The following is a 21,904-nucleotide window of genomic DNA, read 5'->3' as shown; positions in this document are numbered from 1 at the left end:
GAGGCTGCATTTAAACTCAAGTTTTCCTGTCTCCAGGACTAGCACTCTATCTATTTATGCCACTCAACAACCTACCAACTAGGAAAATACTATCAATAAGGTCACTTAAGACATAATTCTAGGTAGTGTGAGGGAGCCTGAAACTAGATTGCAAAGGGTGAAGAAATTGTTAATGCTGCTGCTGCTGCTGATTCAAATATATACCACCTGTTTTATAAAACATTTTGTACACCTTTTTCATTTGGTATTCACATTAATCCTTTGAAATGGATGGTGTTATTTCTTCCATTTTTCAGTTGAGAAAACTGATTCTGAGAGAATGAAAGTGACTTAATCATTGTCACCTAGCTAATAAACACTTAATATTTGATTGCAATGCATCTTCTTGACCCAATTTCCAATGCTCAATTTCACTAAGCAAGCTGTATCTCTAAGAATCTATTTAAGGATTGCTTTCAAAGTCAAGAGTTGGAAGGAGCTCTAGAAGCCATATAGTCTAAATTCCTCATTTTACAAAAAAAGAAACTAAGGTCCAAGACAGTTAAATAATTTGTTCACTGTCACAAGGTAGTTCCAGAGGCTCTCCAAATTTGCATACACTGCTCTTTCCCCTACACCATAACACTCTAAATTTGATCATTTTTCTCTCAGGAAATCAAAACAAAGAGAGGAGACAACTGACATAAACAACTTTTTCAAGGAGATTGTCAGTGGAAAAGAGGAAAGAAGAGGGATGATAGGTGAAGAGAATGGAAAAGTAAAATCTTTTTTTTAAATATGGGTTCTAACTGCATTCTCTTAAGTATCTTATCTCCACTTGTAAGAATGTAATCTTGCAATTAGGAATCGTCTTACATTTTAATTTGTTTCCCCAGAGTTTAGCACTAGTTATTTTTTCCAGCCAATCAATCAAAACAGGAAGACCTGTGCAAGCTAATAGATTTTCTAATGTTGCAGTAGTATTACTAAGAACAGAAAGAAAGATTGATGGATATGTGAGAAAGGAGATGACTAATGGGACAATGTGTTAAAGGATGAGGAAGGCAATGCTATCAAGGATGCAGGCAGTTTTCCCTTAATAGGTAGGAAAAATGCCTTGATTTTTGTGATCAGAGGGAAGCAAAAGAGAGTAGATGATGGCACAAAACTTTAGGAGAATAGAAGCTGTGTAGTAATTCATATCAGATGGCCTTTAAAGTGAAGGTGAAACTTGAACTGGAACTTTTAGTGCCAACATAAACTACTAGTTCAGTGACAATTAAGCTCAATTAAAATCACTTATTGCCAACTAGGTCATCCTATGCTGAACATTTTGCATTGATTAAAAAAAATCCATTTTGTCTTTCAATTGATCTCAAAATTCATCTTGGGTTAAGTGAAAGTTAAATCAAGTCATTAAGCATTTATTAAGTACTTACTACGTAACAGACAGTGTGAAATACAAGGCCAGGTATGCAAGGTAAGGCAAAAATAGCATAAATATGGAGTTAATATGTAAATATCTGTGGAAAAAAAGTCAGGATATATTTAATATTATCTCAGAAGAAAGGCATTATAAATAAGAAGGAAGGGAAAGGCTTCTTACAGTTTATCAAGAACTGCTTAACTCATTGCTATCCAGTTTTCCCCCAAAAAAAACAAAGTACAATCAAATATCATATTTACAAATGAATTAACACTGATTTTTTAATCAGTGTAGTGAACTGTCATCCTCAACTAGAAAGATCACATCCTTAGAGGAACTTGACACAACAAAGATCAGATTTGTTCAGTTATTGGAAATAATCTGAAGCTTGAGTATCTGTATAACCAGAATAGTACAAGAGGGAATCTTGAAAAAGTTTAGAGATATTGAATGAGGAGACAGATTAGTGATCAATGAAAATTATATAGGCATTTGGAAAACAGAGCTGAGGACTGCCTCTGGCTTCAGGACATTGTTACTGGTGATAGCCATCACTTCCAAGGTGTTCTAGCTTTACCTGGTTTACTCTGTTGGAAAATCTAAAATTCAATGAGTTATTATTCATTTAGCTAGCTGACCTACATGAGATTCCGAGTTTTCTTTGAATTGACATTTTGCCTTGGATAACCTTTTGGGTTTAATGTTAAATAGACCCAGAACCAACATTTTCCAGAGTAACTTGTTTTTAACCTTCCTGTCTTTTCCCTTAGTTTTTCCTTATTGACTTTAATTCTCACTGTCCACTGAAAGAAAGGTTGATGTAAATTCCCTCTCCCTGCTCATTCATTTAGCCTTTGGCGGATGGTGACAAATGTCATTAGTTTAATGACCATAGTCATCCATTGTCATAATTAAGGAGATCACTTAACTGGGATGAATGTATCACTGCTTAATACATCAAATTAAGGATAATGTCATGGCTGGGCACACAACATCACCGTCATTTGCACAGATGAGTCAATACATTACATCCTTCCCATTAACACAACAACACAGACCTCTTGAGTTTTAAAAATCCAGGAGGAATAATAATGAGGGGGATCATTGGACTGGACTATTCCCAAACTCATTGACTGTCACTGTGACAAACTTGGAAAAGATATCCTTTCTAAATAAGATTGCTTCTTGCCAGAGCTTGTTAAGAACTGGGAGTAAATGAAGAAAATAGAAGAAATGCTGCTCTCCAGTGGAAAAGGTTGCATTGGTTATAATGTCCTCCTAGAAAGAGCAATGTTTCCATTAAAAAGTGGAGGTAGAAGAATTCACTGGTAAAATAAATCAAGGATATATGAAAATAAAGCTGGGATTCCAAAGAGCAAAATTGAATGATCTAAGTAAGATAGTTCTCCAAGTGTTGTAAAGCTTTGCCCCAGAATAGAAAGGACTGATCCCATAGGGTTTGTGATCAATTAGTGAATGGACAGATAGGTCACCTATGACCCTCAATTCAATGCTCAATTATAATGCTTTTTGTTTTAACTCAAACTCACCTCTCCTGATCTCCCAAGATTCCTCAATTCTTACTTTTCCACTACAATATAAGGTCCCAATTTCCTCTCCTTCTACTTTTCTCCTTCCTAATCATGCTTTTAAAAATAAGGAAAACTCTACTCCTAATATACTCACTTCTCCACTCTGTTAATCTCAGCATTAATAGGTTCTCAGAAGTAAAATATTTTGCTTTGCTATGACTGATGGGTAAGAAACAGCTCTTTGCCCTTAGCCCTTTCACTGGGGTGAAGAATAGATTGAGTCCCACAACATAAGCAAGCTTAGAAGGATTAAGTAGGTCATAACTACTAATTACATTAACTTCCCTCCCCTACCCCCCAAAAAATTTGATCCCCTTCCCAAATGCCCAATTACTTATGGGGACCCTACTACCTTTTTTTTCTTGTTACTCACATTGTCATAGCCTCTGTTTCATCTTTGAATCTTCTCATTTTTCTTCCATCTCAGAATTCAATTGGTTAAAAAAATGCTATTTATCCTTCAATAATTGTCACATCAGTCCTCATCTCTCTACTCATTCCTCAGCCTCAGCCTCTGTAGTTCAGGCCCTCATCACTTCTTTTCTTTTAACCCTTACCTTCTGTCTTGGAACCAATACTGGTTCCAAGGCAGAAGAGTGGTAAGGGCTAGGCAATGGGGGTTAAATGACTTGCCCAGGGTCACACAGCTGGGAAGTGTCTGAGGCCAGATTTGAACTTAGGACCTCTTGTCTCTAGGACTGACTTTCAATCCAATGTGCTACCCAGCTGCCCTCCCCCATTACTTCTTGTCTAATTCTTTCAGTGGACTCCTTTCCTTGAGATTCTTTCCTTCTAAATTATCCTTTATAGATCTATTAAACTGATTCTCTCCTACAGTGAAAGTTGAGTCATGTCATGACCTCTACTTCATAATGTTAAATGGCTCCTCTCACATTTAGGAACAAATGGTGTTTTAGCTTTTCTTGATGCTTTGAAATAATATATTTTTAACAAAGTTTAAAAATATGTAGTATATAAATAAATTCATATGTTTATATAATTTAAATATATCTCTTTAGAGGATACTTTAAAAGTTTATATTTTATGTGTAATGTATATGTATTACATAAATGTATATATCTTATATATATATATATATATATATTAGTTTGTTATTGTCTGTATGCAATTTATAAATAAGTAGTCACCTATAGAGGGGTCATGATTTACTACTAGTCATGGTATTACTAGTACTAGTACTTCTACTCCAAGTGGTATCTACAGTCTTAGAACTGAGATAACCTCAGACTAGAATGGACCAGGAGATGGATAGGGTTATTTACAACATGGCTCAGGACAGAGGAGGAGATAGTCTGTTGCAAACAAAGTGCATGGAAGATAAAGAATCCACATAACTGGGAATTGGGAGCCAGTAGCATAGTAATGAGGTAAGATTCAGAAGAACTGAGAACTGAAGTAATAAGCAACTTGAAGGGTAAACTTGCTCTACATCTTCAATATAGAATCTTGGTGGGATAAGGGTTGGCACTGGACTTAACTTCATGTGCATGTCTGCCCCTTAGAGTGAACAGTAGGACATTTAATTAACTTCAATTAAATTCTATTTTATGCACGAGACATTTTAGAACAGCATTGGCGAACCAGATCAGGTGCCCAAACTGCATTTTCAAGCTAATTGTATGACCTCCCACACATACAAATTATCCCAGACAGGGGAGGGAGGAAGTGCTTGCATATGGGCAGCTGGCCAGAGGGTCTGGGCATACCAAAAATGTCCTCTGGTTCTATGGAGAGGGGGAACAGAGCAGACCCCTCCAGCTGCAGGCACCCATACCACAGCTTTGCCAACATGGTTTTAGAGGTGCTGGGTTTATTGAGACAAGAAAAGGGACATTCCAATCCCTCAATGAGCCTTCATGAATAAAGCTGGCAAACCAATTTTCTTAAAACAAAGATGTAGCCATGTATCTCCCTCTCCTTTCTTCAATAAACTGCAGTAACTCCCTCTTACTTCCTAAACCAAATATCAAATCCCTTTTGACTTCAAGATCCTAATATCCTGACCACTTCTTAATTTACCTGACTTCCATTCAAATTACCCAGTTACACAGGGTTCCTTGATGTGTCTTTCAAAAGATATTGCATCTCCTGGAATCTAGGCATTATCATTTTCTGTTCCTCATTTCTAGAATATTCTCCCTTTTCATTACTCTATACCAACTTTAATAGGTTCCTTCAAATCCTAGATAAAATCCCACCTTCAACAAGAATACTTTCCAATTCCAATTACTGTTAATGCCCTCCCTTTGTGATGATCTCTAATTTATGCTGCATATATTTAATTTAATTTATATTTATTTAATATTTAATATAATTTAATTAATAGTTGTTTTCATGTAGTTAGGCTGAACTTCTTGAAAATGGGACTAATAGGCAGTTCAAGATGCAAGAATGGAAATTTGGATCGAAATTAGAACTAAATATAGGTCTTGGACTCATCTATGTAGAAGTGATAGTTCAATTCATGGAAGCAGATGAGTTCATAAAATCAAATAGTATACATGAAGAACAGAAGACATCATTGGGCAGAGAATTGGGGGGACACTCACTGATAGTGGATTAAGGTGAGCATAGTATTGATTCTTTTTCTGAAATATCACCTTGGTATATATGAAATCTCATTTCATATAAAAATAATTTTTGCATGTGATTATGACTCTCACAGAAGTAGGTGTTGCTCAGTGGTTTGAGAACTGGATCTGGTGTCAAGAAGACCTGAGTTCAAATCCAGTCTCAGACATTTCCTAGCTATGTGACTGGGCAAGTCATTTAACCTCTGATTGCCTAACAAAATTATCCATTGCATCTCCTGGAGAAGGAAATGGCAAACCATTCCAGTATCTTTGCCAAAAAACCTCTATGTATAGCTAAAGTCCATGAGGTCATGAATAGTCTAGTCGGTCATGGCTGTACAACTGAACAAAAACATGACTCTAGTTGATCTAGGTGACACTGGCTTTTAGGAGACCTATATAAAAGTTCTTAATTCTCCACCTTGATTATGCTTGTGGGAGGAGGGAGGCTATAATAGAAGGACAAAAAATCCACCGGGAAAGAATAGAGAGTTAATGACAGATAATAGTGGTACTTTGGAAAGTAGGAAGATGGCTTGGCATCACATAGAGGAAATCAGCCTACTTAAAGGATAAAGACTGGCTCTGTGATTCCACTGGTTATAAAGGCAACTCTCCAGTAAGGCAATAGCCTTTTAAAAATAGAAGTCAGCACTTTCTTGGTAATTTCTAAGGCTTATAGACTCCCCATAAGTACTAAGTGTTAAGTAACAGATTGAGGATCAGTCAGTATCATTCAGAGCATGACATAGAAGGAATTGTACTGACTAGTTTACACTGGCTCTTCTTTCTCAAGGTCTACAAATGAGGACACTTCAATTTGGGCAAGGTGAGAAGGAAATTAGCCAATAGTTAACATTGTCCTAAAGAGAGTTTTCTTTTTGGTCTGATTTTACTTTTATTTTTGCTTTATGTCTTACTATCATTTCTAAGACAGAAGAGTTGAAAGTAATAAAGAGCTAAGTGATTTGCCTAGGGTGACACAGGTAGGAAGACTGATTCCAGTCCTTGTATTCTAACCACTGTATAATTTAGCTGCCCTTCATTTTTTTTAATCGGTCATTCTTGCTATACTTCCTGACACTGAAATATCACTTATAACAGTTTATAAAACTGATTTACAAAATATGATATATTCTTCGCTTGTAAACTTTGCCCCTCCCACCATAGATGACTTTTAGATATTTGGTTGTCTTAAATCAAGATTGTTGATGTCAATTGATTTGACTTCATTTACTTTTTGATGTTGTCACTGAAGTTATTTTAATCATTCTGCCTGCTAGGTGGCAGAAATGATAGAAAACTGGGTTTAGAATCAGTAAAACTCATATTCATGAATTCAAATCTGGCCTTGAATACTTCTTGGCTATGTTAACCTGGGCAAATAAATCTCTTCAATCTTTTTTTTTTTTTGCCTAAATTTCCTCATCTTTAAAATGAGCTGGAAAAGGGTTTGGCAAAACTCTTCCCCTATCTTTGCCATGAAAACCCCAAATGAGATCAAGGAGAGTCAAACATGACTAAACAAAAAAAGCAATTCTGAATATTGTTCTATTGGTTACATTTTTCATCACTGCATCACTGTACACATCTTCCAATATTTCTGAAATAAGACATGCAGCTTTGATTTCATTGGTCTAGTGAACTCCCAAGTGAGGGAATTCCTTCTACCAATGCAGGTCTGCATTTCTCATATTGACCATGTGGAACTACCCAATCCTATTCCATAGTATTCACAGAGCAATATATTCATTCATTTCTCTGTCATTAGGCACCTCCTTTGTTTCTAGATTTTTTACTTCCACCAAAAGTCCTGCTATAAATGTGTTACGCAGGAATTGTTTCAAAGACTGGGTAATGTCCCATGGCTATCACAGCTCTGAAGGCTGAGCAAAACTTTCAATTCTTCACCTATGAGCCAAACCTGGTGGTTTATACATCTGTTGGGTCAAAACATGAAAAAAAAAGCATTGTGAGTAGTTAACTGGGGAAGAAGCAGGTGGGAGACATCATAGATATTTTCCTGTGTTCCTATTCCCTCCCATTCCTCCCTTGTGATTTTTATCTGGCGAGTATAGAAGAACTGTATTTTATTACTCTTTTTTTATTGTGTGCTTTTAATATTTAATTATTAATAACATAAACGGATTTTCTGTTTCATGAATGCATATTGCAAGGGAAAAAAGAGGCAACTATGAATCCACAGACCTTAACCAAATTAGTTTAATCTGCAATAGAATCTTGCTTTTTCATCATGGATCTTTGCATACATGGAATGATTGAGTATTTTTTTTTCATAGAAATCTTTGGATAATAATGAGAGGGTTGTTGGATTTTCAGTTCAAGGTATACAGAATAATGAATTTTCTCATATTATTCCAAATTGTTTTCATAATGGTCACACTTATTCATAACTCCACCAATAATGTATCAGTGTGCCTATCTTCCTTGAGCTCCTACATAGATGGTTTCAGTGTAAAAATATGTTTTTGATATATACATATATCATGCATATATGTATATACATGTGTATATGTGTACACATGTGTATATGCAGTTTTGTGTATACATGTACACACACACACATATATATATATATGTGTGTGTGTGTGTGTGTGTGTGTGTGTGTGTGTGTGTATACACATTCACTGAGAATGTAAACCAGAAGGATTTGAAAATGCATGTAGGTGAAAAATCTACAAAGAGGAACTATTAATTGATATTATAGATATTTCAAAAATTGTCTCTATGGATCCTGCATGTTCAGTATTGTCGGGGAGAGCAGGAGTTCACTCCTACTATCCTCCAAATAGTCTCTTGATCTCCAGCCAGAGAGAGAATGAAGACCCATGAAACTGGGTCTCTAGGGAATTTCTTATATATTTTTCCCATTACTATATGGGTAACACAATTCAAACTCCCCCCACCAAAGCCTTTTGCTTACATCTTCTTTATTTATCCTCTTTCTTCAGAAAGATTTCAGAGAGAATATAGGATATGGAACCTTTGGGCATCAAAAGAGAGAGATATTGCCATGAACATAACATGGATTTAAAGGTTTACAGACATGTGGCTGTTTCATGTATGACATTCACTTGAGTTATCAGAGGAGGTCAGTGTAGAGTAAATCAATTAGGTTTGGTTTAACTAAATTAGGGATGGGAATTGCATCTCTCTTTTCATTATTACAAGAAATTCTTATGTATTAAAAAAAATTGGCACCTTCTCTGAACCATAAGTCTTTGTTACCTAGAACACTGAGAATTTGAAAAACTTGTTCAGATCACATAGCCAAATGGGAAAGATTAGACCTGAACTTAAGTCCTTCTTTCTTCATGTCTCTTCATTTCTCTAGTTCAGACTCTCTACTGATTCTTTTTATTTATAGTGGAAGTGAAATCAAGAGAGCTCTTTGGTCTTCAAGGGAATTTAGGATGAATGGGATCCTTGTGGAATAGGATATTGGGTGTGAAATATCAACAGTCATTTCTTTTGGGATGACAAAAATTAAAGTTTTATGGAACTAAAAAGTTTGCAAATCACTTTACATAAAATATCTGATTTGATCCTGATAATAGTCTTGTGAGGTAGGTATTATTATTTTCATTTGACAGATGGGAAAACTGTGGTTTATTGAGTTTAAGTGGCTTATACATAGTCATCAAGCCAGTGGATGAGAGAAGAAGTATTTGAACTAAGGTCTTCTTCATGCTGGGTCCTACCCTCTCTTAATTATACTGTTCTCTTTATAACAGGTAAAGAAGAGGGGAAAAACACCTAAGTTAATTAGTCAACTTGCTTCATTGTATTCTTTTACTTGACTTCCTGAGAAGGGATATAATTTTCCTTTTTCTATCAAGATTCCAAAAGGAATAGGATGTTGTTCTTGGCTTCACTGTCATTAGGGATATTTCCTGTAAGAAACAGTATTCTTTAGCTGAAAGTTGACAATCAGCCATGGGTAGCCCTTACTTCTGAATAAGAAAAAAGAAAGAAATAGAGGGAAGATGAAATAGCAGCAGTTAGTGAGATAAAGGGAGCTTTCCAAGAGAGAAGAACCAATGTCACGGAAGATGGCAGACATGAAGTGAAAGGTATGCTTTTGCAAACTCAGGCCCATTATATCACCCATTGGTGAGTTTTCAGATATAAACAGGAGAGACCATAAACTGGAAATGAGCTCAGATTGCTACTAGTTCAATTTCTTCATTTTACGTATAAAGAAATTGAAGCTTAAAGAGGTGAAATAATATTCCCAAGGACATACAGACAACATATAGAAGATTAAGGATAAAAACACACACACACACACACACACACTAAATTCCACCTCCTACCACTATCTACATGGCCACTACATAACAATCTTATTTTTTCTGACCCAACTTATATCAGTATATGAAAATTATAAGGAGTTTCTTTTCTTTTAATTAAATTCATTAATCATCTATTAAGATGGTTAAGCACTGTGCTAGATTCAGACTTCACTAAGAGAAAAATAAAAGTTTCTGTCTTCAACAACATAAAGATTTAATATTCAAAGCAATGAACTCAGGTAAATAAATACAAAACACCGTTTTTCTTAAGGGATAAATTTCTCCCAAAGTGGCCTGGACCATCTCATAAGGAAGTGGCTGTTGTTTTCCAGTAGACGAATGAGCAACTTTCTTCAATATTGTTAATATATTGCTTCTCAAGGTATGAGTCAAAATTGATGTATTTGATATTATTTCTAAAACATTCTCTTCACTTTGTTCCAAAGTCATCTATTTTGACTTGCATTCAGAAACACTTGAGAGAACATTCTCACTGCTTGCTTGGATCATTCTTGTCATATATATATTTTATATTTTTCCTCCATTATGGTTATTCATAATCATATAAATAAGATTTTAATTTTTTCTCTGCCATTTAATACTCTTACCTTCCCTTTCATTTAGATTTTATGCTGTGTATCGACAAGTTTTATACTCTTTCTTAAGTAATTTTCTCATTCTCTTGAACATGTTCCTTGCTCTCATTTTCCTCACCTTTGGTCCTGTGGCTTCCTATTTCTGGAATACCTTCTATTTATTTTCTTGTCTGTAGAATTTCTATTACTTTCATAAAGCAAATTAAATGTTGCATTATCTCTGAATATTTATCTGATCAGCCCACTTGTGAATAACCTTTCCTTTCAGAACTGCTTTACTTTCACAGAATGACAAAAGAGTAAGGAAGGGACCTTAATATTCATTTAATCTAACCTAGGAACAAAAGCAAGCCAAACTATGATTTCCAAGGAACTACTGTCCAACTGCTGCTTGAAGAACTTCCAGGAGGGGGAATAAACCTCTTCTACATATTAGACTTTCTCATTTTGAGCCATTTAAAGTGCCTATCTTTTGTTTAAAATCTCTCTGGGGAATTATATAGCCTGTATATAACAACCACCTTTCTTAGTGCATGATTTTCTATTTTTATGGAAATGTGTCTAAGTATATGTGATTTTCTTTTTTAAGTTTTTTAAAATTTCAAATATTCAAACTAAGCAAACCAATTATTTATATGTATACATAAAAGAAAAAAGATAGCAAGAAACATAATCATAAATATACATTTTGCTTATTTTTCTTCATTTCTATGTAATAAATCCTGTCAACAATTGTCCCAGCCACATTTCAACCCTCTCTGAATCAGAAAAGATATCCACAAGGAGACCAACATGTACCTTGTAGTCTTTCGTGTTTCACTTTTCTGTTCACATTCCAGAGATGCTATTGACAGTGTATTCTCCCCACACTAAATCTAGGGTTGTGTATAGTGTTCCTTTGGTTCTGCTCATTTCATCATTCATTATCTTAGCCAATTATTTTCTTACTGCATTGTCAAGTTCTTGAGGGCAAAAACCTTGTGTCAAATAATTTTTGAATGTTCCTCAGCACCCTACATAATGAAATGGACACGGAAGATGCCTAAGAAATGTTCTCTGTGCCCAAGTTGTCCTTTATAGATCTGAGGGAAAAATAATTTAAAATCATTGGTGTCTCAGGCTGGGAAGCAGATGGGAATAGCTGACATTGATGTCTGAGTTCTACTTCATACATAGATGAGATTATGATTTCACCAGTCAGTCAGCAATCATTCAACAAACATTTATTAAACACTAACTATCTACACAGCACTGTGCTAAGGACTGGGGATGCAATGAAAGGTAAACTCATAAATCATCAAACAGAATATCCTGAAAGCTTATCACAATGTACTGTATTTAAAAACTAATTGAATTGTGAAGAATCACAAATGAGAAAGACCTATTGCCAGGGCTAGAGTGATAAGCCTGGAGTCAGGAAGATTTTATATAATCTTGGTCAATTAACTAGCTTTGTGACTCTGGATATGTCATTTAACCCTTGATTGCCTCAGTTTCTTCAATTGGAATAAAGAGATAATAATAAAACCTACATCTCAGGTTTTTCATGAGGATCAAATCAATTGATATTTGTAAAGCATATTGGAAATCTTGAGGTGCTTTTTAAATGCTAGGTGTTAGAGTAGAGTAATAAGAGTTGCTGTAAAACTTTCAAAGTTCTTGTGTATATCAATATGACCCAAATTAAAAATATTTTTCATTATATCACATGTATAATATAAATCCAATTGATTTATTTCTTAGCATGGTCAGAGGGAAGAAAGGGAGGGAGAGAACTTGGAACTCATTTTTAAAGAAAACTAACATTAAAAATTGTCTTTGCATTTAATTAGGAAAAATAAAATATTTCCTTAGGTTGGAAGAAATAAAATATTAAATGCAAAAATTTTCATAGGAATGTGTTTAATAAACACCTATAACTGTCTTATGAGTTAGTTTCTAAGATTATTCCTAGTTTCCTATTGTAGAAATTGAGGTCTACAGGACTTGTGTCATAATTTAGCTGGTAAAGTTCAGAGATCGAATCTGAACCAAGATCTTTTTAACACCAGGATTCTATTCTCTATTTCACATTGTCTCTGCACACCTGAATCTATCCATATATACATTCAGTCACAAGATATTTACTTAGTAGTAGTCAATAAACATTTATAAAGAATATAGTAGGTGTGTGGTACTATGCTAGGTGCTGAAGATACAAATACACCGGTGAAACATTCCTGTTATTTGTGAATTTATAATGGATCAGAAGAGTTGTTATTTCCATATCCAGGAACAGAGAATACACTTGGCAACATTTAATCCGTACTGGGTATTTGGAATGTTGCTTGCTATGTGCTACACAGAGATGCAAAATCAAAAGACATGAACCTGGCCTTTAAGTAGTGTTTGACCTATTCAAATAGAAAATAATCAGTGTTATCATCAGTAATAATGATAACAATATTAATATTTGTTTAGAGTTTGGAGTTTTGAAAAATATTTTATATTATCTCATTTAGCCTTCACAATAATCCTTTCATGTAGATTGTGTTGGTTTTTTTTTTTTTTCAATTTTATGGAAGAAGAAATGGAGGTACATTCTAGCAAAGTGATTTGTCCATGCCCATACAGCTGCTCATTAATCAATCTATGCCACTACCTAGTTCCTTGAACAAGGGAACCATATTGAAAATGAGGATCCAATGAATTCAGAGAGGAGGCATAAGCTTTATGTAACAGTTAAAATTAGTTTATCTCTGTCAAGGAATATTATGTTTTATGAGGTTTATTAAAGGTTAATGATTAAAGAAAATACAGAATAAGAAAACACATGTCTAGGCCCAGAGAGGCCCATTCAGTTTCACTTATATCATGAGAGGTCTTCTGGGAAGCAGAAGTAGGAAAAACCTCAGTAGGCAGAAAACTCCTATAAATAATAATTTGTGATCTCGCCCAGGTGAGAATTCAGTGCAATTACAAAGCATTCTGGGAAGTGAGCAAGGACTTCTGGGGACTGGAGTCCTGGGTTTCAGTCTCTATTTTTTACATTTATAACATAGCATAAGATATATCTAATGTAGCAAATCAGGAGGGACATGAAGCAAAGAAGGCTTCCAGAAGGAAGTATAGTTTAAGTTGAGCCTTAGATTAAAGTTATGGTGAATGGTGATACAGAACAGCCATTCCAGTATTTTCACCTAAATAATGCCAAGGAGAGCATTGTAAGTCAATAAGGAAACCAATAATTGTAAAAGGCACATGTAAAATTCAATAGCATGCAACAAATAAAGCCCAATATTACTACTGTGTATTATCCTGAGACTATTTAAATGGTTTAAAGCAAATTCAAGGAAAGAAATTTGAGTGAATGCAATTAAGACTAACTCTGAACAAATGGAATTTTATTTGTTTGGTTCAATTAAAAACAAGCAAACCACTATTAATGTGATTTGCCTAAAATCTGAAAAATATATTCATATATAGTCAGATGTATATTTATTCACCACATTCATGTGGTATGAGTGTATGTGTTCTCTCTTCATTCATTTTACTGGACATATTTACCGTGGTGTTTATGTACCCGATTGCAGAAAACTGGGTCATAGTTAAGTCCATTTGTGGTAGGGACAGTCTTTGAGCATCCTAGTAATTATTAGGAGATCAAATCAAAATTACCAAATTTGGAAGCTTAGCCAAAACTTAAAATCCAAATACAATTTAAAAGAATAGTAGGGAAATAAAGAAAAATACCAGGTTTTTTGCAAAGTAAATCTGAGATTTTCCCACTAATATTCTGAAAGAAATGAAGCTGTACCAAAAGCTATTCCAGAAATTATAAACCCATAGAATGTTTTAGCTAGAAAGGACTGGATGATCTTTATCCTTCATAGTTGATAGGTAGACCTTGAGCAATCCCCCTCATGCCACAGACACAGACACAAATAAAACAGAAAGAAATTATTTATTTAAGATAAATAGTTACTTCTAGGTATTATTGAAAACAACTTACATCTCTTTACCCATAAACTAGGACACTCCTTTCTACTCTATGTTGTTGCATCTTTTTCCCCCTTTTTCATGGAATTATTTTTTTCTTTCTAGATATGTGTTATTGCTAAACTCACTTCTTTTTTATATATACTCACATATTTATAAAAATCCATCCATTTTCAACCAAATACATATGTCTGGTTTGTCAGGTTCTGATGTTTCTCCTTCCTTCCTTTCTTCCTTCCTTCCTTCTTCCTTCCTTCCTTCTTCCTTCCTTCCTTCCTTCCTTCCTTCCTTCCTTCCTTCCTTCCTTCCTTCCTTCCTTCCTTCCTTCCTTCCTTCCTTCCTTCCTTCCTTCCTTCCTTCCTTCCTTCCTTCCTTCCTTTCTTCCTTCCTTCCTTCCTTCCTTCCTCCTTTTCCCATCCAACTTCACTTTCACCTGTATTGAAAGTAGGGGTTCCTTATGGGCAAAATCCCTATTTAATCAAGGTGCTAATTTTTCTTTATCTCCTTTCTGACCTGATCTACTTCCCCTTAAATTCTGTCATGCATTTTATGCCCACAATACAGGCATGTATCCATAATTTAATGTGAACACCAAATCAGCTTAGTCCCCCACAGTTCAGAACACCAAAGCTTAAGAAATCCAACAGCCTCCTCAGTAGCAGGGATCACAGACAAACACTGCCCTGCCCATCTTATTCTTTTACAAAGAGAAGTATACAAAGATTGTGATCACTCAATGTCTTTTTTCAATCAAGGTTTTCTTCATTGGCCAGTGGTCATCAAGTGAAATTGTCCTTTAGCAGGGAAGAAGAGAGACAAGAAATTTATCATAAAAAGGGCATTGAAATGCTTGTTCCCTCACTATTCCATTTATGTTTAGAATAAAAGAAGACATTTTGGAAAGAAGAGAGCTATCCTTGGCATTGTGAATGGACAAAGGCCTTGGGAACAGGAAGTCTTCTTGTAAGACCCATATTATCACTTACTATCTGTGAGACTCTGGGCAAGTCAATATGTCTCAGGGCCCATGGCAACTGCAGAGTAGGTGCTATTACCACATTAGGCCAACAAGAGCTTCAACTGTAGCTCATAAATTGCTGAAATCACAGGAAAGATTCAAAGCAAAAGAAACTAATGTTTTCTTATTTTCTGTGTCTGTGTGCATGTGTGCTTCACATTTCATGTGGTTTATTGGAAAGGACATTAGCTTTAAAAGTCAGAGGACATGGATTCAAGTCCTACCATGGACCTTCATTTACTATGTTATTTTAGGCAAGTTATTTAAACTTGTTTCCCTCACTTGTAAAATGAAGGTGTTTGACTAGATTCCCTCATGAAGTCATTTTGAGCTGTGGATGTCTGAGGCTTTGATATTTCTTATTAATTCTGTCTGACAGTTATAGAGAAAAAATGGCTCCTGTGTAGAAGTACTGGGTCCTAGACATCTAGGAAGCAAAAGCATGTCCATTGTTTGTGATCATACAGAATTTAAAAAGTAATGCTACCGAAGGGTTTCTCCATAGATTCCTGCTGAGGATCCTTTTCGCAGAAGGCAAGAGGGCTCATAGACTGAGTGTATGTGTGTGTGTGTGTGTCTGTGAACATGTGTGCTCACTTTTGCATTTGTTTATGAAAGCAGAGAGCTGCTGTGATGGTATTTTAAATATAGTAGCCAATTGAATAACCAGGCCCATTAATCACCTTCTGCTTCAGCAGAGTGTCTTTAGCTCCAGGTCCTTCTACACAAATTTCTGGTCTTGAAGGTCAGTGGAAACAAGCTTTGTTCAATATGGGGAAGTCTCATTTTTTACCGCAAAGCACCGTGCTCTTGGGAGTTGCAGGATGTTTCCATTATACACACATACAGGCACATGTATGCACAAATACACCTGCATTCCCCATAGTTGTTTAGTCATTTCAATTGTGTTTGACTCTTCATAACTCCACTTGGGTTTCTTTTGGCAAAGATGTTGGAGTGTTTAGACATTTTCTTCTCCAGTTTATTGTATACATGGGGAAACTGAGGCAAATATGGGTAAGTGACATCCCCAGGTTCCCATAGCTGGCAAGTGCCTGAGGCCACAGTTAAACTCAGGAAGACTCATCTTCTTGACTCCAGGCCTGGCATTTGTCCATTTCTGTTCATTCTGTCCACTGTGCTACCTAGCACACCTAAGAGACAGAATGCTGGACCTCTGTGTGTGTATGCATTTGTTTGTGCATGGATATACAGACATGCATATATGCATAGACATATACACATATCTGTATCTATATTTAAACACATGTGTACTGTAAAAGTTAAAATTAAATCTCAATAATAAAAATATATTTTAGGAGGTTTATTAAGGATCATTAGAAATCAAGGAATAAAGAGGATACAAAATAAAAACCACGTGCGCATGACTGGTTAGCCCATTTAAAATCCCCCCCTTACCAAGCCACCATGATTGATGCATCATTCCAAAGAGAGCATGGGAGGAGTTACAGCCAGTTAAACACCAATAACGTCATCTCACCAATGTAGAGATGCAGGAGAGATTATAGGGAATTTGGGAAATACTAAAGACTTCTGGGGAATGAAGTCAAAGGTTCAAAATCTCCATTTGTAGGGTACATTGCAGTATTAATGCATATATGTGTATGTACATGCACATACATGTGCACATGCATGTATTTCACATACCCATGTGTTGGTTGTATATCGATTCTATATATTTATATATTTCTTATATATGTATATAGTCATATGTATACATATAATATGCACACTTATATAATACAGTTTGTATATATCTCTGCACATATGTATGTGAATATTATATGTAGTTGAATTATGTACATATGCAAACATTCATGTATATATGAATATATATGCATACACACGTATGTGTGTACCAAATATATAATATAAATTTGTATATGTTTTGTATATATGTGTTTATATGCATATATTAAAAAGGAGGCAATATACATACACATAGATAGATAGATAGATAGATAGATAGATAGATAGATAGATGAATGGATGGATGGATAGATGGATAGATAGATAGATGGATAGATAGAAAAAGGGTGTCGGGGAGGAAGAAATAGAGAAGGGATGGGGAAGAGAGAGGGAGAAAGAGAAAGTCATATACAGAACCAGACAGACAGACAGAGAGACAGAGATAGGGACAGAGAGAGTTATCTCTAGAGTGATAAAAGTGGCATTAGAATAGAAAACGAATACAGGTTTAGAATAAATTATTACACGAGTCTTAATTAGTGGAGAGTTCGATATACTTTTGTGTAGGTTCTCTTGAATTTGAAAAGAATTTCTAGCTTAGCTCTTTTGGTATTTCTGTAGTAAACCTGCATACCAGCAATGCATGTTCCATATGTACTATGTCTCTACATTTTGTTGCACAGAACTTATTAACCATCTCTATTTTCTCACTTACTGGACATTAAGACTATTTTTCCCCTTCAGTTTGGTATATTTCTCTTTGAGCAATAGTATCCATTACTTTATCTGTCAGCTGATGGAGCAGTCAGTGAAATTCTATGTTGTCAGGAAGTCCTGAGTTCAAATCTGTCCTGTATTAGTTGTCTCAAATAACTTCTCTTCCTTCAAGATGCAACTCAGACATTACTATCTACATATGACTTTCTTGATCCTCATGTCTGCTAATATCTTCCCTTTACAAATATGTACTTTTTTAATTTGTGAAAATATAAAAATTAATATTACCTCTTATTTCTACTTTGATGATTTTGCAATGTAATTGGTTGTTATATTGATTAAGTTATATTATTATGTTAATTTTTGTTGTTTCATTGATTTCTATAAATGAGTTAATACTTGTCTGAATTTACCTTGATCAGGAATGCAACTTTCCCTCTGAATTAATATAAAAGTGTTACTAACAGAGAATTATTGCATCAATCAGGCTGCTAGACCCGGTAACATCTGCTTGTTGTCTATAGACAAGCTCCAACCAGCTTAACCTTGTGCCATCCCCAAGAAGATATATTATCTGCCCTTCCCTGTCCTTATGTCAGTAGGTGAGTTTTGATGTCCCCCAAGGGGACAACAAACCTGGTAGTTATGGCCCTCTAACAATGATTAGAAGAGGCATATGAGTCCCATAAAATAATTACCATTCTTTAGTTATCAGAGAGGGACATGATTAATCACACCTGAATAACAACCCTCTTTTCACAGTATAGAAAATTATAGTGTCCCAAATCTACAGAAAAACCTTCCCCCCATTCCTCCAGTTCAATAAAGAGGATTCTCCCCTCTGTTTTTCATTGGGGTCACTAGCTTTGCTGAGGATTCAAAATAACCAACTTTGTTAAGAGTTATAGCCATGACTGGTAATGAACTGATCTTGCTTGGAGTCCATACTTCAGTTTACCTTTTTTCATTTACTATTGGCATATCTTTATTCTGTTTTACACATGTGTATATATACATACACATGATTTATAAACACAAATACATATGTAAATGTACATACATATGTGCAAATATGTATGCATATTATATATGTAGAGCTTTCTATAGCTGTCTATCTTTATATATCTATCTGTATTTCCATATATTCATCTGACTCAAAAGAACATAATTCTGGGTGAATAGATACTGTTTGATTATTTTTTCTCATGTCTCCCCTAACAAAAAGCATAACACAGTGTTTGGCATATAATAGGTGATTAATCAATGTTTGCTTATTGATTGATTACTGCTCTAAATTTCATAGCATGACCAATGTATACCTAGAAGGGAGACTAAGCTCTGTTAAGCCTAACTCTCTCATTCCAAAAAAATAATATTCTGAGGCATAGAAAGCTTAGGTACTTGCCAGTGTCAGATAGATAGTAAATATCTGAGGTATGACTTGAACACAAGTCTTTGTGAATCTGAGGACATGTTCCATCCATGAATGCATAGAATCTTAAAAGGTAGCAGGGATCTTTGTTTCCATCTATTCCAATCTGAATGACAGCACTAATTCAATTAATTGGCATAATTTTTGGCTAAACATCCACTAGATGCTTAGAAATAGAGAAATGAAAATAAAATGAAAGGATTCATGGCCTTAGAGAACTTTTATTCTCCTGGGGGGACATACAGCATGCACACGTTTAATATGAGGTAGGGAATGAATGGTGAAAAAAAATAAAAGTATCTCTATGTATGTTTAGGAAAGGGAAGAATACTCAGAGCTATAGAGATCAAGGAAGATTTTCCAGATGAGATGCCACATGAACTATGTATTCAGAGTGTTAAAAGAATACAAAAAGTGGAGATGGGTGGCGAGTGCATTCTAGGCATATGGAATGACTTGTACAAATGCTCAAAGGGCAGAGAGTAACTATTGTGTTCTGTACAGATTGAGAAGAGACCCGAATAGGATCCTGTAGTCTGATGGACAGACTAGCCTGGGGAAGTAAAAAGTCAGCTGAGGATTCTGGGTAAAGGAAATGGGAGCTGAGAGGATCCTGAACAACTGATCACTTCCAGCCTTGGAAGAAAAAGTGGAGGATTTTTTTTTTTCCTGAGGGTCATAGGATATCTGAAGCCACAGGAGGGAGAAAGAGCCAATTTCCATATTTGTGGACGTGTCTCCATCTAGAAATCCTTCTTAATTCCACTTTACTTAACAATAATTATCCAAGACCCAAGTTTTGGCTGGACCAGAGCCGCCCTGCCCTCTTCCCTTTGGGCCTCTCAACCTTGCCTTTCCTTGGACTAAATAATAAAAACTTAGTTAAATTTAATAGTGTAGAGATATAAGAAGCAGTCATTTGGGTAAGAGGGGCCAAGGCCCAGAAGTCTCTAGCCTGAGTCTTGAAATCTGACCACTGTGAAGAGTAGATTTTATAGGTGTAAGGATTAAAATTTAGGGGAGACTGAGGCAGGTAGAAATTCGTTTCTCTCTGCAAGGAGTATTATATTTTTAGAGGTTTATTAAAGATTAAGGATTAAAGAAAATACAGGATAAGAAAACACGTGCCTAGGCCAGAGAGGCCTAGACAAGACCTCACCTACATTATGAAAAGAGCCACCTCTGCTCCAAAACAGAAGTCCGCAAGACCCCTCAGTAGGTGGAGAACTCCTTTAAATAATCATTTGTGTTCTTGCCCAGGTGAGAATTCAGTGTGATAAAAAGCTCTCTGGGGAAGTGGAGCAAAGGATTCTGGGGATTGGAGTCCTGAATTCGAGTCTATTTTACATAAGGCATCCTTCTCCCTACATCCTCTTCCTTTATTCCTTTATTTCCTTTAACCACACATTCCCCTTTCTTTTTAATAAATCCTTATTAGAAGTTATTATATATATAATATATTATTCTTATATATTATATATATTATACTTATATATTATAAGTTGGGTCTAGGCCTGTCATACTGAGGGGAAAGATCAGACAATTGAAGACAGAATTTAAACTGAACCCTTATCTTTTTCTGTGGCAAGCCAGACCTTAAGTTGGCTTTATCCCTCCACAGAAAGAGGTTTTGATTGGAAACCTCCACTGCTCTGAACTACTTACTGGCAAGACAACACTCTTTCCAGCTTCTATCAAATAATAATACTCAAAGGAAACTGTCAGTTAGATTGTCCTTTGGGAAGTGGGTTAGAGAAGTCTTCCTGCCTCTCTGAGTCTGTCTCAAGCCCTGGTTCAACACACATCGAGGAGGGAGAGACACAGCCATTTCTCCCTCCACCTTGCTGTTTGTTTCTCAACATCCATATTGCTCTTACCTCATTTCCCTCAACTGTTCACTGGAGTTTACATCTTTCCAGTGAACCAACCTCTCTCCTTTTTAAAGAGAGAAGAGCATCCCCCTTTCCTTCTCTTTTACAGTTCATGTGTACCTGATTAGTTATTCATTCTAGCTGTTGGGTTAGCAAAGTATAGTAGACTCATTTTATGTAGGAACTGTAATGATCCAACAAGAAAGGTGGATTTTGTTCCAGTTTACATATTTATTAGCATTTTAAATGCAAGAAAACTCAATCTCAGGTAGGTTAAACAACTATTCCAGATAGATCTGAGGCAGAATCAAAATTAAGTCTTCCTGATTCAGTGTCCAACACTATATTTACTATATCATTACATTTCTATCCTTCTAAGACATTAACTGAAATAGATTCCTGGACTGTCTGTAGCAAACTGAACTACAATAAGCCTTATATACCATATACTATGATAAAATGGTCTTATTCTCTGGAATCAAGGAAATGAGGGATGCAGGATAACCATAGTTAGAAGAAAAGAGATCATTTGGAAATATAGATCATGAACTGAAAAGGAAACCAGAGTAGACCAAAGAAAATCATTATAAACCTTGAAGTTTGGAGTGGAAAGGTCACAAGGGGCGTGATTGTTGAAAACGGAAGTAAGCACAGCCGACTTCTAAATTCAAAACA

This window comes from Monodelphis domestica, chromosome 1 (assembly GCF_027887165.1).
Source record: "Monodelphis domestica isolate mMonDom1 chromosome 1, mMonDom1.pri, whole genome shotgun sequence".
Lineage (NCBI taxonomy): Eukaryota > Metazoa > Chordata > Mammalia > Didelphimorphia > Didelphidae > Monodelphis > Monodelphis domestica.
This window is presented reverse-complemented; position numbering follows the sequence as displayed.